Genomic DNA, 15,594 nt, shown 5'->3' with positions numbered 1-15,594 from the left:
TGGGGCGTGCCTCCTTGACTTTTAAGGTCTTTCCTAGTCTTATGTCCGTACTAATAACACCCAATGCATTAAGCAAAGCTCTTGGCTTGGCTAAACAATTTGACATGATCTCTACAGAAGATGCTCTCTGCACCAAGTTGACACTGCATCACTGTATGGCCCTGAGTGACTCAATGCTGTGACCATAGTTATCACCAAATATTGATTTTTTAACACAATAAACAGTTCAGATGCACGGCAATGGGGCCATCAGAAACCATCTATCTGAAGAAACAGGTAGCTTGACACAATGGGTTGCGAGTGGCTCACTAGTGTATCTATGCTCAAATAATGGCTGAGATCCCTTATTTCTAGCCTGGGTCTTTAAAACAAAAAAATCACCTAAGAATGAAATGTCTGGTTTATGTGTGCATAAATCCACATGCTATGCCCCATTGGCACACTTCTCCCCACTGGAGGAAATGATTTGGGTAGGGCTACTTGCAATGCAAAGTATGTCCAATGCCAACTCCTTCAGCCTGTTTAGTCCTCACAGAGTCATAGCTGAGCTTAACAGCAGCATGAGATGGTGCTGAGCTGAACACCCTTCAAACTATCCCCTCTCATTACAAGAAGCAATGTCTCCTTACCGCCCCGTGGCTTCTGCCACAGTTCCCCTCATTCAGGATCCCAGCAGGGCTGCGAAAACTGCCCCATGATCCGCTCTCCCTCCTGTGGCACATGGCATGAACCCACCTGACATCAGTACTTAAAACCACCTTAAAAATGTAAATATTTGGAAGAGAACAAGCTACCAATAACTGGCACCAGGAAGGTCAGGACAAGCAGTTCTGAACCACTGAGCCGAGCTGGTGCACCACTGCCCAGCAAGGGTTGTGATTGTGGGTTCAATGAAGGCAGCAGCCCTCCTGCTGGGCCCTCTGCCATCTCTGCAAGGAGAAAGGGGATCAGCGTGATAGTTTTAGCTCCATCAAGAGCTCTCTGGTGCCTGCCAGGCAATTCTCAGCAGGGAAAACGGCACAGACACCCACACTGGTCACAGCCCTCTCCATGCAAGGACAGGGGGATGCTCATCAGACCCAGGGGGGCATTCTAGAGGAAGCTGAGTCTGAGATGCCCCAATATACAGCTGGTACTGGGCAGAGTTTGGATTCAGTTTCCCTTCATACCTGAGGCATGGGAAAGCCCAGTTCAGCCATGCCCATGAGGTGCAGCGCGCAGGCACAGGCACCACACCCCCTTCCCAGCAGAAAGGGCAAGCAATGCCGGGTTTTTTGTTCAGGATGATGTTTTAAAATCCCAAATCCAATCCAACAAGCTGGGAATTTAGCTTTCCCAGTGACCTCGCTTGCCTGGGAGAGGAGATTTGCTAGCTCACTCCCGCATCTGTGTGCGTTGTATTGCTAAACCGCTGCCAGGGCTATTATTAGAAACAATTGCTTCTCCTGGAAATTTTATATAGAGGCTTGAAACAACTTTTCTCATGCCCTCCCCAGCAGCCACCAGGCTAACAATACGGCCAAGAAACCCTCCTTACACAGAGCATGTCTGCAAGGCAGGCAGATACACCCAGACAGGCACACTTTGGAAATGGAGCTATTTATTTGTCTTTTCTAGCCCTGGATCTGTAGCAACTTTTCTACTCCTGATACAGGAAAAGGTGTACAGGGGAAGGGAAAAGCCAGACCAGGGTCTTTACCCTTTGAGAAGCCCCTGGCTCAGCATTAAACTTGCTGCAGCCATTTGGAAAGGGAAGGAGCAAGCAGTCCATCTTAGCAGTCAGTGGGGATCCAGATTGCTGGGGTGGTGGTGGGGGAAGAAATCACAGCCTCAGCTTCGCTCCCCCACACCCTCTCCTTCCTTCCAATGAAAAAAAAAAAAACACAAACCAAACCAACAACAACAAAAAAAAACACAACAAAAAAAAACGAAGGCGCCGAGCGAGTCTCCCTTAAAATCAGGATTTTGGGGTGGGTTTTGTTTTTGCAAAGGACAGAGAAAGCAGCTGCTCCCTCATTTCTCCTTAAAATCAATGGAGGGAGGGGGGCGTGGAGCAGCCCCGCACACTGCGGCTGGGCTTTCCCCGCGGGGAAGGGGAGCCCCGGCCCTCCTTCCCTCCCTTCGGCAGACAAAGACCCCGTTTACCTTCTCCCGCTCCCTCGGCGGCTCCTCAGCTCCGAGCCCGGGGCGAGAGCATCCCCGCTGGACCAGTGTCGGGAAACCGCGGCTTTACCGCACCGCATCCATCCCGCGGCTCTGGGATGCGCAGCCCTTCCCTCCGCTCCCCAGGCGCTCCTAGGGCGGTCCCATGCTCCGTGCCGGGATGCTCTAACCCTCCTTTTTTTGCCTCCCTCTTCTTCTTCCCTTTCCCCCTCCTGCCGGCCCCCGCCGCCCGGCTCCTGCGCGGCCGCCGCGCTGCGAGGCTGGAGCCGGGGAGGGAGGAGGAGGAGGAGGAGGAGGGGGAGGAAGGAGGAGGAAGAGGAGGGCAGCGAGCAGCAGTTGGCGCTGGGTCATGTGAAACAGATGAACCCGGCTCGGGCCTGCCAACATCTGGGCTCCCTCTCGCCTCTGGGAGGGTGATGAAGGGATAGATCATTGAATCTTTTGGTTGGAAGAGACCTTTGAGATCATCAAGTCCAACTGTACCTGGCCACTACTAAACCATATCCCCAAGCACCTCATCTACCCATCTTTTAAATCCCTCCAGGGATGGTGACTCCACCACCTCCCTGGGCAGCCTGTTCCAGTGCCTGATGGCCTTTTCAGGGAAGAATTTTTTCCTAATATCTAATCTGAAACTCCCCTGGCACAACTTGAAACCATTTCCTCTCATCCTGTCACCTATCACTTGGAAAAGACCAACACTCACCTCGCTACAATCTCCTTTCAGGTAGTTGTAGGCAGGGATGGAAGGATGGAGGGAGGAAGGCTGCAGGGATGGAGGCATTCATCCCCTTTTGACTCACGCGTGCACAGCTTGAGATGATAACGGAGAGGGCGAGAGCAGTACAGATGTGCCAAGTGTTCATGCAGCCCTAGCAGGGAGGAAGAGGAGGGCAGCAAGGGCCCTGGGCACCCATGGAGCTGGACAGGCAGAGCACCTGCAGCCCCAGTGCTGAGGCACCCCCAATTTTCCTTCCTTCCTTCCCCCAGCTAGGAGAAAGGTGCACCTTATGGTGGTGTAAATGTGCACCTGGCAGCAGTGGATGCTACCTGGGAAAAAAAGCATCCTTACAGACCGCACTAGTCCTGGTGCAAGGGTATTGTTATTAAATAATTAAATCCATCAAGAAGGACAATGCATGTGAGCCTCCAAAAAGTGCTGATTTATTTGTTTAAACAAACACAGCACAATGCACCCGCACCACGACTGCTGTGGTTAGGGCTTTGACTTGCTGCCATTGCTTTATCTCCCCACCATTTTCTTTTTGTGACTGGGTTTATTCCCACTAGGCAAAACCCTGATGTTGCTGTTGTGCCATGCTTTGGCACGGACTGGGTAGGCAGAGGTCTGCTTTGGGAGGAGAGGTGTGATGATGAGCCCTTTCCTTAATTTGTTCTCAGCTGGCATTTATGCCACCATGAGTCTGCTCATGGTGAGGATGAAGCTGGGGGCTTACATGGGAAATAGGAGATTTCCTCCTTGCCCTGTAGGAAGATGACAAAGTTGCTCTCCCAGTGCGTGTGGGATGAATGAGATGGATGCCCGATTTTAATGGGGGATGTTTCTGGTTTTGGTCTGCTGTCAGGCTGAAAGCCAAGACCGTGCCAGCATGGAGGTGCCATGAGCCTTGATGTCCTCTCCTCTATATTGCACCTGGGGGGCTAGTGGCCTGCAAAGTGCTTTTGGGTACAATAGTAAATATTAGAGCATGAGCACAGTTCCCTCTCCTATGTTTAAGGGCAAAGAGATTGTAAAAAATGGAGGTACGCATCTAGCCACAGGCAGGCTCACCCATCCAGCTCGCTCCACCCAAGGGGCTGGTTTTCATTGATGGGATAAATATAGAGGCAATTCTGGCCACTGGCTGCTGAGGGTCAAGAGTAAGAGGCTGAAGTGGCCCAAGTCTGTCCTGGAGACGGTTTCAAGGTCAGGACACAGTGACAAGAGGCAGCATAGGTACCATTTCTGTTCCAGGAAGAGCAGGGGAACCATGGCTGCATTGCAAAGGTAAAATGTATCCTGTTGAGGTTTTCAGGCTGCATTTAACCTATGTCTAGATCCAGCTTATGAAGTACCCCCAAGGAGTAAACTATCAAAACACAAAGTTCCAAACCTCCTGGAATTTTAAACCCCTAATTTCAGAGATGGATAAAACTTCAAGTGGCCTCCTATAAATACTGCTGTGCCACTTTCCTTCAATGAAAGTCACAACATATCTCAAGCAGGTTCTGCCACCTTCATGCAAAGAACAGCATGCAAACCCAAACCCCAGCTGCAATTCAGCCCTGCTCCTGAACTCTGCTCAAGACCAGAGCTGAAAAAATTACCTTCCCAGGCTGTCTTTTGCTAAAATGGAAAGGGAAGCTGTTTTGAAGGTACACTCACCATGCAGATGTCTGCTTGTGCTTGTTGCTCTATGGGAATATGCCAAGGCAATGGACTTTGCCCTTGAGGTAGGAAGATCCTTGGAATAGTAAAGCCCCAAGGCAATTTCCCCACCCATCACTGTATGGCACATGTTGCCCTTCAAGGTAACTCATCCACTCCTGACAGGATCTGCCTCCAAACCTAGAGCAGAGCCAGGGTGTGGTGCAGCATTATTCAGCTGGTGACAGAAGAGCTTCTATGGTCGGTTAAAGAAGAAGCAACAGAGACTGGAAGCTTCTAACAGCAAAGAAATCTCTTTCATGCATAGCAGCAAAAACTGGAAAGCAAGGCTTACTCTGCCCAGAATAGTAATTTTCAGCTTTTGGTGCAAGTGTGGGGAGTTTTGTTGGACTTTGCTTGAAATTACAGGCTCCTCACAACAGTTTGGTCTCTTCCTTTGGCACATAGCTTGGATAAACAGACATGGGTTTTGGACTAGTGTGGAGACAGCAAGAAAACCTCCTTTCTTACACCCCATGTTATGGTGGGGATGTCTTTCAGAACATACCCTAAAGAGCATCCCATCACTTGGTGATCCTAGTGGTGTCCTCCAGGATATTGGGGGCATCAGTTGGTTTATGTCATAGGGAAGCACCTGAGTCATGGACTGATTGACTAGCAGGTGCCATATCATGGAAACTGTGTAGAGTAGAAATGGATGAGGAGATTCTTGGTTTCCCAGGTGCAATGTTTCGACACCTCTGTGGCCTTCAAGCCCCACCATGCAGAAAGAGAGGCTGAGTCATCATACTTGGGAAACCACAAGCTGCAGCCCCCTCAGATCCCTTGTAAGGACATGACCTCTCCTACTCATCCAGGACCACAAGCACAACACTCTCCCAAAAAAAAAAAGTACAATATGGTTTGCTACAAAGGCTTAACATTTTCTGCAATGGTGAGAGATAGCCCTGCTACATTTCCTTAATCTTCTAATTCAAGATGCAACATTTGTAATAAAAACAAACTACTGGTCTGAGTGAAGATAACATCCTCTAGATATCTGGAGACAACAGAGAATTTAGAAATGGGGGTTGTTTCTCATAACAGGGAAAGGTAGTGGAGCATTGTTCCTGTCAAGAGTTGATGATAAAATCTGAGCCAGAAAGAGTTGTTTTACCACAGAACTAGACAAGGAATTTGGTCCAGATCTTCTCGCTGGTTCATTGCACACCTTCTTCCTTCAAACATCCTGGCCAGGTGTGGGGTGATTCCCTGGTAACAGGGTGGCACCTTGAACTACATGTGCAGTGGGATGGAACAGAGGGTCTCTGAAGGGTATAGACCAACATTTGCCTAACCTTTAATTTGGGGTCTATATAGAGAAACAGAAGCTCTCAGGTTGGCTGCAGACCTTAACAATAAGAAAACACATCCAGAGTGGAAAAATGAGAAATGCTGTCCATAGCAAAGCTGCTAAGTGGGAAAAGTGTGCTTTTGGGATCCTTATCCTTCTTTTCAGCCTTGCCTGTTTCAGGTAAACTAGTAAGCTGGCACAGCAGAGGGTGTTAAAGAGCCTTCTGGATGAAGAGTAACTGTTGTCTGCAGTTACATAGCATCACTTGCAAAGCTCTGCAGCCACAGTTAACCGAGCCCTACAGCACTCCAATGATGTCGAGGAGAGGTGCCAGCCTCATTTCACAGATGGGCAAGCACACATGAGTTCAAAATGGCACTCAGAGCTCTCTGATGTGTGGGAAATCAAGCTAATAAACAGGGAGTCACCAGTCCATGGAATAGGTGTATACTCTATAGGGAGTGCTGCCTGGTGTGTCCATCCATACCTGGAACAGCTTTGGATGGCTGTTTAGATGCTGGTAGATATGAGGTCACCAAGATTGGGACCACTAGTCCAAGGAAGACACGAAAGCCTGACGGAGTATTGTAATGCAGGCGGGACTTGCTGCTGGCTCAGTGAAACAGCTGCAGAGACCCCCACCAACTTTATTAAAGCCTACGGAAGGATGGTTGCATTGCAATGAAGAGACTATGCCTTGTGCCATCCAGTTTGCTCTTCCCTTCTTCCTCTCCCAGAGATGCATGCAGCAATTCAGATTTCCTCAACAGCATCCTTTCAGGAAAAATACACCCCCCATTCCCCTCATGTGCATTCCTCTCTAAATTTCCTAGTTAAAATTCAGCAGCAGGAGTAATTTCACAAGGTCTCTGGAGTTATCAATACCCAAACAACATGGACCAGTAACAAACATTTAGTCTAGAGGCAGCAAAGCTGATGTAATTGCAATGATTAGAAGTAGGTGATAGTGGCATCTCTTCCAAGCTGTATCATGGCAGGTCCCAAAAAGAGAACACTAACCTAAATATTTAACTTTGACATATACAGAGGGAAGCCTCCAGCAACCAGATACCTTTGCGCCAAAACAGCAACACACTGATTCTTTTTTGTTTGTTCCTGATAACAAAGCAAGGAAGAAACACGGTGCCCTTGTGCTGGAGAACTACTGTTGACAATTCATTTCCACGCTCGTTAGCAAAGATTGAAGTATCAAAATACTTTACAGGGAATGTGGTGATAGGACTCCGAGTGCCATCAAAATGTGTGAGCTGTTACATGAACATTTCTAGTATTTTCAGAAAAGCTTAATGAATATTGTCTATCCCAGTTCTGCATTAATTAGCACTAGCGTGTTGGAGGAGTTGTCATGTCATGAAGTAATATTCACACTTACACAATGATTTGCATCCATAAGTGGTGCAGTGCTTTACAGAAGTCAATGCCATTTCCCCCGCATAGTACATCTGAGACCCGTGGAAGATGACAGAAAAGCCTTCAAAGAATATTTAGGATATGCTAAAGGTATCTAACTGCCTACCTCCCGGTGGGAGGTGTTTAACGGTCTAACTCCCATTCATTGCACAACTCTTAACTCATAATATTTGAGTGGCAGTAAAAGATTAAAAAGCCCCCTAATTTAAAAACCAACATGGACCTAACTTGGTTCCAAGTAACTTGGGAACTAAAATCCATTTTCAGAGATGATATAATCTGTTAGGCACATGAATCTCACTGTAAATCAATGCAGCTGACTTGTTCTAACCATGACAAGGGTCAGCCAGCCCTAGAAAATGAATTGTCAAGTTAGCTGATGGGTTAATTAATGTGATTCCTCTGAAATTCATGGTATAGTACTGTTGGCTGGAGAAGAAGCAGGTGTCTGCACCTCTTTTCAGCTGAGACAGTCTGTATCCTCCATGCAACGAATATATCTCGATGCTGGGAAGTAGAAAAGGGACTGATGTGACCCAACTGATCATCCAAGACACCAGGCTGCTCTCAGCCACTCCATAGACCATGGCCAGCAAGATAAAGATGAAAGATTGTGTATTCCACTGCCAAACCTGTCCCCATCATCTCATTTTCCCCCTATAACAAGTTAGGATGAAATATGTCCTCTAGATAATTCATGCTGAGCACTTTGGGAAACCACAGGATGCTCATTCAGAAATGTAAAACACAATTACTAAGGAGCAGTGCCTGACTCTGTTAACTGGATTCAGACCTGCAAACAATTTAGGGGATAGAGCACATGAAATACCACCTGTCGTGTTGCACGGGAAGATCTCCAAGTTTGCTGAGTGAACCATGAGATGTTTCTATTTAAGTCTTGCACAGAAACACTTCATTTTGGAGATGAACCATGGTTGTTACTTCCCATGCCATGCTTTCATTAATTTCCAGCACAATCTCTTAAGTAACTGGGGCACAAAAGGAGGGGGGAAAGTAGGCCTTGAGCTTTGGACAAAATAAGCCTTTAGGATGTCTGATTAATTTTCACCCAGACTCTACTTAAAGGTTCTCTGAGAGCTGAAGAGAAAACTAAGCAGACTTTGACATTCCCACAGAGCTGGTGCAATAAATCTTCCCTTCATTAGGTGAAGGAAGTGCATGCTGGCAGGATCATTATGCAGGCAAATGAAGCTCGGTCTTCACGCGACAGCTGAAATGGGTGGTGGGGACAAGCTACTCCAGCTGTTTGGTGCCGTGACCCACGGGCTGGCAAATCCTGCGTGCTGCCTCCAGCTCCAGCCTTGGGCTGGCACAGATAGGGACAGGAGTCATGCATCATTCTGCTGCGTCCCAGTTAGCTCCAAGTTATCCCAGCATCCAAAAGGCCAAACAAAATTAACAGCTAAGTATGCATAAAGCAATAAAGGTGAGCTGGGTGTGCCACCAGACCTCCTGGGTGAACCATACCTTAGAATCATAGAATCACTTAGGCTGGAAAGGACCTTTAAGATCATCAAATCCAACTGTAAACCAAACACTGCCAAGTCCACTATTAAACCATGTCCCTAAGCACCACACCTATATATCTTTCAAATGCCACCAGGGATGGTGACTCAACCATTTCCCTGGGCAGCCTGTTCCAATGCTTCACTCCTCTTTCAGTATAGATTTTTTTCCTAATATTCAATGTAAACCTTCCCTGGTGCAACTTGAGGCCATTTCCTCTCATCCTATCACTTGTTACTTGTGAGAAGAGATGAACACCCATGTCACCACAACCTCCTTTCAGGTAGTTGTAAAGAGCACTAAGGTCTCAGCCTCCTTTCCGTGCTGACTGGGCCTGATTACCTAGTTGTCCTGTACGTGCTGTGTGACAGCACTCATGATGATGCCTTGATGGGGAAGGGGGCTATTCTTGCAGTCCCAACTTTTTTGCCCACTGGGGGCTGGAGGCAAGGAGAAGACAGAAGAAAATCTTCGTGATGGAAAGTTCTGGGAGCTATCCCTGTCCTTGCAGGAGGAATAGGAGAGGAGACGATTCCCCTCTCTGCTGGAGGTCAGATCCTCACCAACCTCTTCTGCTCTCACATGGACAGATGGGACAGATGGGAACCTGCTGCCCTTTTCTTCAAAGCTGAGAAAAACTCAACCTCAAGAGCGTATTTCTTTTCCCAGTATATTGCTATTTCTGTGTGAAATGGCCAGAAAGCAGTACCATACAAGAAGGAGTGGGTGTGGGAAGAACTCTTCCATCCATAAAATGAGCTGGGTGGTAGTGGGAGATGGGAAGGCCTTTCCCCAGAAGAGAGGAGTGGAGGCTGGTGGATGAGGCAGATGGTGAAGACATGGACGAAAACCAAAAAAAACACTCATGCTGTTGGTGAAGGGCACTGTTTGGCTGGGGGAGACTTGGAGAGATGCTTGCAGACCACAGTGAGGACAAAAATAAGACACAACAGTAAACAGAAAATGAGTAAACGGCAGGAACCTGAGAGCAAGAATGAAGAAAGGTGAGATTATTCTCCCCTCCCTGTCCTCTGATGTTGCAGTTGACTGGCACTGGTGAAAGCCATCCAAACGCCTTCTTGGATGACAAAGGCAGCACAGGTAATTGTGAAGGACATCAAATGAGTCAGCTGAGAGACCAAGCCCAGAAACCTGCCTCCTGTTAAGAAAATCTACATGTACCTCTTGCATGGAGCTACATAATGAGGTGCTTTCTTTTGTATAGAAGAATAAAACAAACTGATCCTCATTTGTTTGGCTTTTTGTACTGAAACAGGCTTTGTACTCTGCATGATCTCAGATATAAAGAATTTTTTTGTAGTTTTACACTGCCTTCTACTGAGGATTGCAAAACTTACACTGCTTGGAAAAGCTTTCTACTTCAAAGGGTGCCGCATTTTGCAGAAATTCCAGAGAATGTTCCAAAATGAGATCAAAATAATTATTAACAGCTTTTGCTAAATAAATTTTACAAAATAAGAAGCCAGTTGGGCAATGCTTTCATTGTATCACTGCAACATTAAAAAAAGGCTTATGAGATACTAAAGTAACACAGCTGAATGACAATTTTAACAACTGAAAAACAAAGGTGCTGTTAACCTACTTCCCAGTTTCTGTCACTTTTCAGTCATACTTTTCTATTTCTTGAAATGCTTTTCTCTCTTCTGTTGCTTGCCCACAAAACTAAAACAGGGAACCCTCCTGGCTGCGGTAGGAAATAGCTGTTCTAGCCAAAGGCCTTTAGGTGTTAGTAAGGGGCGGCCTTATTTCAGATGCTGGTGTGATTTTTAAGGTAACATTTTCTTCATATTGAAACTTTTCACTTTCTCTGTGAGGCAAGATCATTACCTAAGTTGAACAGATGGGAAAATGGAGTCATAGAGAGATCAATTTACCTGGGTAAGATCCCATACCAAATTGGAGAGACATCTGGGAATAAATTGTAAACCTTGTCACACCAAAGCCTTTGTGCTAACTCGAGACCCCTGTTCTTCCTCCAGCTAATGAATCAGTGATTAACAGAGGCTGCTCCATTTCTGACAGTTTAATCGGCAATTTCTACTTTACACTTTGGTTCACTTTGGCTCTTTTAATCTTTATGAGGCAATCCTTGCAAAGAGAGGAAGCAAACAGAAAATAAATCTTGGAGCAAGTAAGCCCTTAGATCATAAAAGCGCAATGAACAGATAGTATTTGCCAGAAAATATTTATCTGACCAATAATGTTTGCAGTTAGGCCAAGTCAATTGCTTTAATAACAAACAAACAAATTACATTTAATGTGAACACATTTGAAATGGGCTCAGCATCTTCTAAATAAACATAGCAGTAGTCATAATGCTCTGCTAGAGCCAAAGCCTCAGTGTTACTTGATTTATCGTTTAACTTGAGTCTAATTGCTGTGTATCTGATGTCTCTGGGAGCATGGGCTTCTATCTCTCTTCTGAACACGATTTCCTTTTCATTACTGAAGCACACCAGGAATAAAACTCAGCTTTCCTTATACCCTATCCAGGGCAGTCACCACAAGGCTATTAACCCTCAGCTAAGAAGATTGAAGTGCTTGATTAATTCACTCCATAAAGGTTGCTCATTTCCCCTCCACACACGGTGGTGGCCTGGTTTCTTAGCACCATGTGGTCTGCATGGGTTGCTCAGAGCAATGGCGCTGTCAGGTTTGGCTGTGGTTGCACAGGGCCACGCAGACCACAAGCTGCCGGCAACCAGCCCCGGGAAAGGCAGAAGAGCCTGAGAGTGGCCCATCGACGGGACTTAGCCACCCTTGCTGGCTGCTACTTGGAGTGGGAAAGTATTAAGTAACAATGCCTTCTTTGAGGACTCTTTATGTCTTTCACCTAATGGCTGTAACAGGCCTTGCGTACACATGTGAGTCTGTAGGATAAGTGGCGTTGATACAAAAAAAAAGAGGTGAGAAGCTCAAATTCTTACATCCTGAGGGAGGCCTCAAAGCACAGAGCCCCTATATAAAGAGGGTGAGGGGCTTGCTTGCTCACTGTTGTTTAAAAAACACTCCTTTTGCAGGAAAGGATGGAGATGCCTGCCTCCAGGCAGCTTGCCGATTCCTAAAAAGTCAGCATTAAACATGTAATCCCCGTTTTGGATATAGTTCTAACACTACCTCAGAGCTAGAGTTTGCAGACAAGATGTGAGACTCGGCTTTGTAACACCTTTTCCCCTTGAATACGTCAGAGTCCTGACAGTGAGGAGCAGGAGATATTTTGTTTCTGAAGACTGATCAACTCCATCAGCCGCTCAACTGCCACTACTATTTGGTGTTCATTACAACAGTAGTATCTGCAGCTCTATAGCGTCATTTCAGACTCTGGACTACAGAAAACTACTTGCCTGTTTCTAGGATGGAGAAGGATGGGTTTATGCTAAAGTCTGTTCTCTTCCACCTACTTCTCAGTGACATTTTGCCTCACACTATCCCTCTATTTTTACCAATAATGTGAGTTTGGTCCTTGTACACTTCGCTGTCTCCTGGGAGGACTGTGAAGTGTAACTAACTCTTTACGCTCTGAGAAGTTAATATAGACTTTGGACATAACACATAGGTCAACTCTTACTAAAGTGATACATTTTACAACTCCTTGAGCTTGTTTTATTTAAAAAAGGAGGAGAAGTTATATTCAGATAGCTATAGCATCGTATGCCACCAGTCAGATAGGATGCACGGTGATCGAGCTGTACAACAAACCGACTGATGTTTGGCTTTTGGCTTTGCAGGAATACTTTCATGGTGACTGCAATCTTTGTTTATGAGATTTTAAGTACATTGAAAACATTTTCAGATTAAGTGTGTTGGGAGGGTTGTTATTAAAGCAATTGAATAGGCTTAAATGCAGTCATGGTTGGTCAAATGTGTATTTTCAGGCAAAACAAGGATTTCCGTGGCAGTTGTCTTGGGAGGCTACATGGGAGAAGGAGAGGAAATAAATCCCAAATCCACTGTGATCCCTGATGCTTGCAATTTCACTGCTTAGCTTCAGGGTGCAGCTAAACTGCACCTTCAAAAAAGGAACAAACACTTGTGAGGACTTGACTGCGTTCATACATTACCCTTTCAACACTCAGGCTCTAATGAGGGAAACTAGTGATTAAAGGATCCTCTATGCCTTCTCTGCAAATAGCTTGGAAGCCTCCACTATGGCTGGGGAACACATCCTCACCAATGTCCCACCACACCGGGGTGGCAGGTCTGTGCTGTTCTCCATGGACCATGGGTTGGATGCACCCATCCCATGGGCACATGAGCAGAGTGAGTGTTGCATGGCCCCAGTGGGTTCAGATAATCTCAGAAGGGCAGTGATGCTGTTTCCCCACTGCAGCTAAGTTTCCTAGTGTAGAGCAATGCTAATTTTCCCACCCCTGGGCTTGCAGGCAGAGGCTTCTCCCCCTTTTCCTCCAGTGGCTGCTTTTCTGCAGTGACAATGACCTTATGATCTGAGAGTGCAAGGCTGCCAAATCTCATGATACATGACGTTTTTCTGACGCCCTGCTCTTCTGGGATGATTCCAGAATATGAAGGAGAAGACAGCCCAAATCTATGCATTTTATTAATTCCATCCCTTAAGGCAGATTTAATATTTTTGAACCTAAGCAATCTTAAAAATTGAGCATGCTTTGCTGGTTAGAGTCAAAGGTGTAGTTTGATATATTAATTTAAACCTTTTACTGTCTAGTGATGATGACTCGTGTATGGAAGACTCTGCCTTAGTCTATTTTATAGTGCCAGTAACCAGTTTTCGTGTAGTTTCACCGATGCTTGTTTCCTGAGGGACTACTGTGCTTGGAGGGTTCAAAAAGCTCTGCTGCCAGCTTCATGTAGAGTGAAGACTGAAATAAATGGGAAATAAATGAGAGGAAAACAGACAAAGCCAATAGTTACGGGCTCACAGTAGCAACTCCTTTGCAGGAGGAAAAAAAAAAATTAATTAATGCTCTTTCTCCATAATTTGCTTGGAAACACAGGCTGAAAAGCTGACCTGGGTGGTCTTGTTTCAAAGGATTTAAAGGAAGAAATGTTTTCTTTGTGCAGAGGGTCCTGGAGAAATAGACACAAGTTTTTCCTGTCCGAAGTGGGAGAAAGGAGTCAAGTGTGGGAGCAGGATCTGGGGGGCAAAGAAGTGAGCAAAGAATGGGGAAAATCCTGCCTATAAAACTGATCCTAGAAATCAGCACTGCTGACATCAATAAATGGCAAATGGTTTATGGGGGCCAGTAGTGAGCTTTATGTCACTGATGATACAACACAAGTGACTGGACTGGAACAACTCTTCTGCTAGGTCAGAGCAGCTTAGCCTTACTTGCCAACTGAAGTGAATTGAACTGGTAAAACACATTCATCAACAAAATGCTACTGCTATTATAATTTTGAAAAATAATTGAGAATGGCAAATCTCCCAACACCTCCCAGTGCCCTATTTATCCACAGGTCTTCTCCTATTTTGTAATCACTGCTTTCCTCCTTTTCCCTTTTTATGGTTATTATTATTATTGTTATTAGAATTATTTCTGTGCAAACAGAGTGTCTTTCTATGTGAAACCACGAAGTTATAGTTTCACTCCTAGATGGCAGTATAAATTATCACATGGGCTACCCTGTAATCTTTGGTCATGTTGTACGGCAGGGTAATTGATTCCCAATTCACTAAAGCTAACTAACATGACTGTAAATCTAATGCTTGAGCAGTGTTTGCTATTAAAAAGTCAACATCTACAACAGTTACTACACTGCAATTACTGGGAAAATGCTGATTTGCTCTAGACTTGGAGCAGGGAATAATCGTAGCCTCTCTTGAGACCCTGAGTGTGATAATTGGTGGTGAATGATGTTTTTTTCCAGTGGTGATCACATAGGTTGTCTCTGCACGCCTGTTCCCAGAGCCCTTATACTATCACTGATCCTGCAGTCACCAGCACTGGTCTTGGTACTTCCTCCTGCACATAACCAAAATAAATAAAACTTCTAGGAAGAGCATACAGATTCAGATTTTGAGCTGGTGCAGACCTTCAATAAAGGATTGTGCCAATACACCCCACAGAAAGCTGCCCCTTTCCACTTCTGCTTCCAAGGTCAAGAAAGAAATCCCATGAACTCTGAATTCAGACCTCTTGGTTGAAGCCTACCTAGAAATATGAAAGTTTTTCAAGTCATGTCCATTTTCCAAGTCATATCAGCAGGTCCAGGGAGGTTAATCTGGCCCCATACTCAGCACTGATGAGACCGCTCCTCAAATCCTGTGTTCAGTTCTGGGCCCCTCACTGCAAGAAGGATGTTGAGGCTCTGGAGTGTGTCCACAGAAGAGCAACAAAGCTGGTGAAGGGGCTGGAGAACAAGTCTTAGGAGGAGTGTCTAAGGTAACTGAAGTGGTTTAGCCTTGAGAAGAGGAGGCTGAGGGGAGACCTTATTGCTCTCTACAACTACCTGAAAGGAGGTTGTAGAGAGGAGGGACCTGGCCCCTTCTCCCAAGTGGCAGGGGACAGGACAAGGGGGAATGGCCTCAAGCTGCACCAGAGGAGGTTCAGGCTGGATATCAGAAAAAAGTTTTTCACAGAAAGGGTTATCAGGCACTGGCAGAGGCTGCCCAAGGATGTGGTTGAGTCATCATCCCTGGAGGTATTTAAAAGATGGGTAGACGAAGTGCTCAGGGACATGGTTGGGTGGTTGATGGGAATGGTTGGAGTCAATGATTCAAGAGGTCTTTTCCAACCTGGTGATTCTATGA

At 45.9% G+C, this 15,594-nt stretch overlaps 1 protein-coding gene across 9 annotated transcripts in view; it reads right to left on the bottom strand.

Annotated features, from left to right (window-relative positions):
- FRMD4A (FERM domain containing 4A) overlaps nt 1-15,594 on the bottom strand; it is a 389,746-nt gene that overhangs the window by 158,155 nt on the left and 215,997 nt on the right. The window contains exon 1 of one of the 9 annotated variants that reach the window (XM_054056347.1): nt 2,146-2,286. The exons of the other annotated variants lie outside the window; for them this stretch is intronic. The gene's annotated coding sequence lies outside the window, so the exon portion shown is untranslated. Of the gene's footprint in view, nt 1-2,145; nt 2,287-15,594 lie in introns of those variants that run through there. 9 annotated transcript variants of the gene reach the window in all.

The sequence above is a fragment of the Cuculus canorus genome, chromosome 1 (assembly GCF_017976375.1).
Source record: "Cuculus canorus isolate bCucCan1 chromosome 1, bCucCan1.pri, whole genome shotgun sequence".
In the NCBI taxonomy this organism is placed as follows: Eukaryota; Metazoa; Chordata; class Aves; order Cuculiformes; family Cuculidae; genus Cuculus; species Cuculus canorus.
The sequence above is the reverse complement of the archived record's forward strand: the minus strand, read 5'-3'. Positions and strand labels throughout refer to the sequence as shown.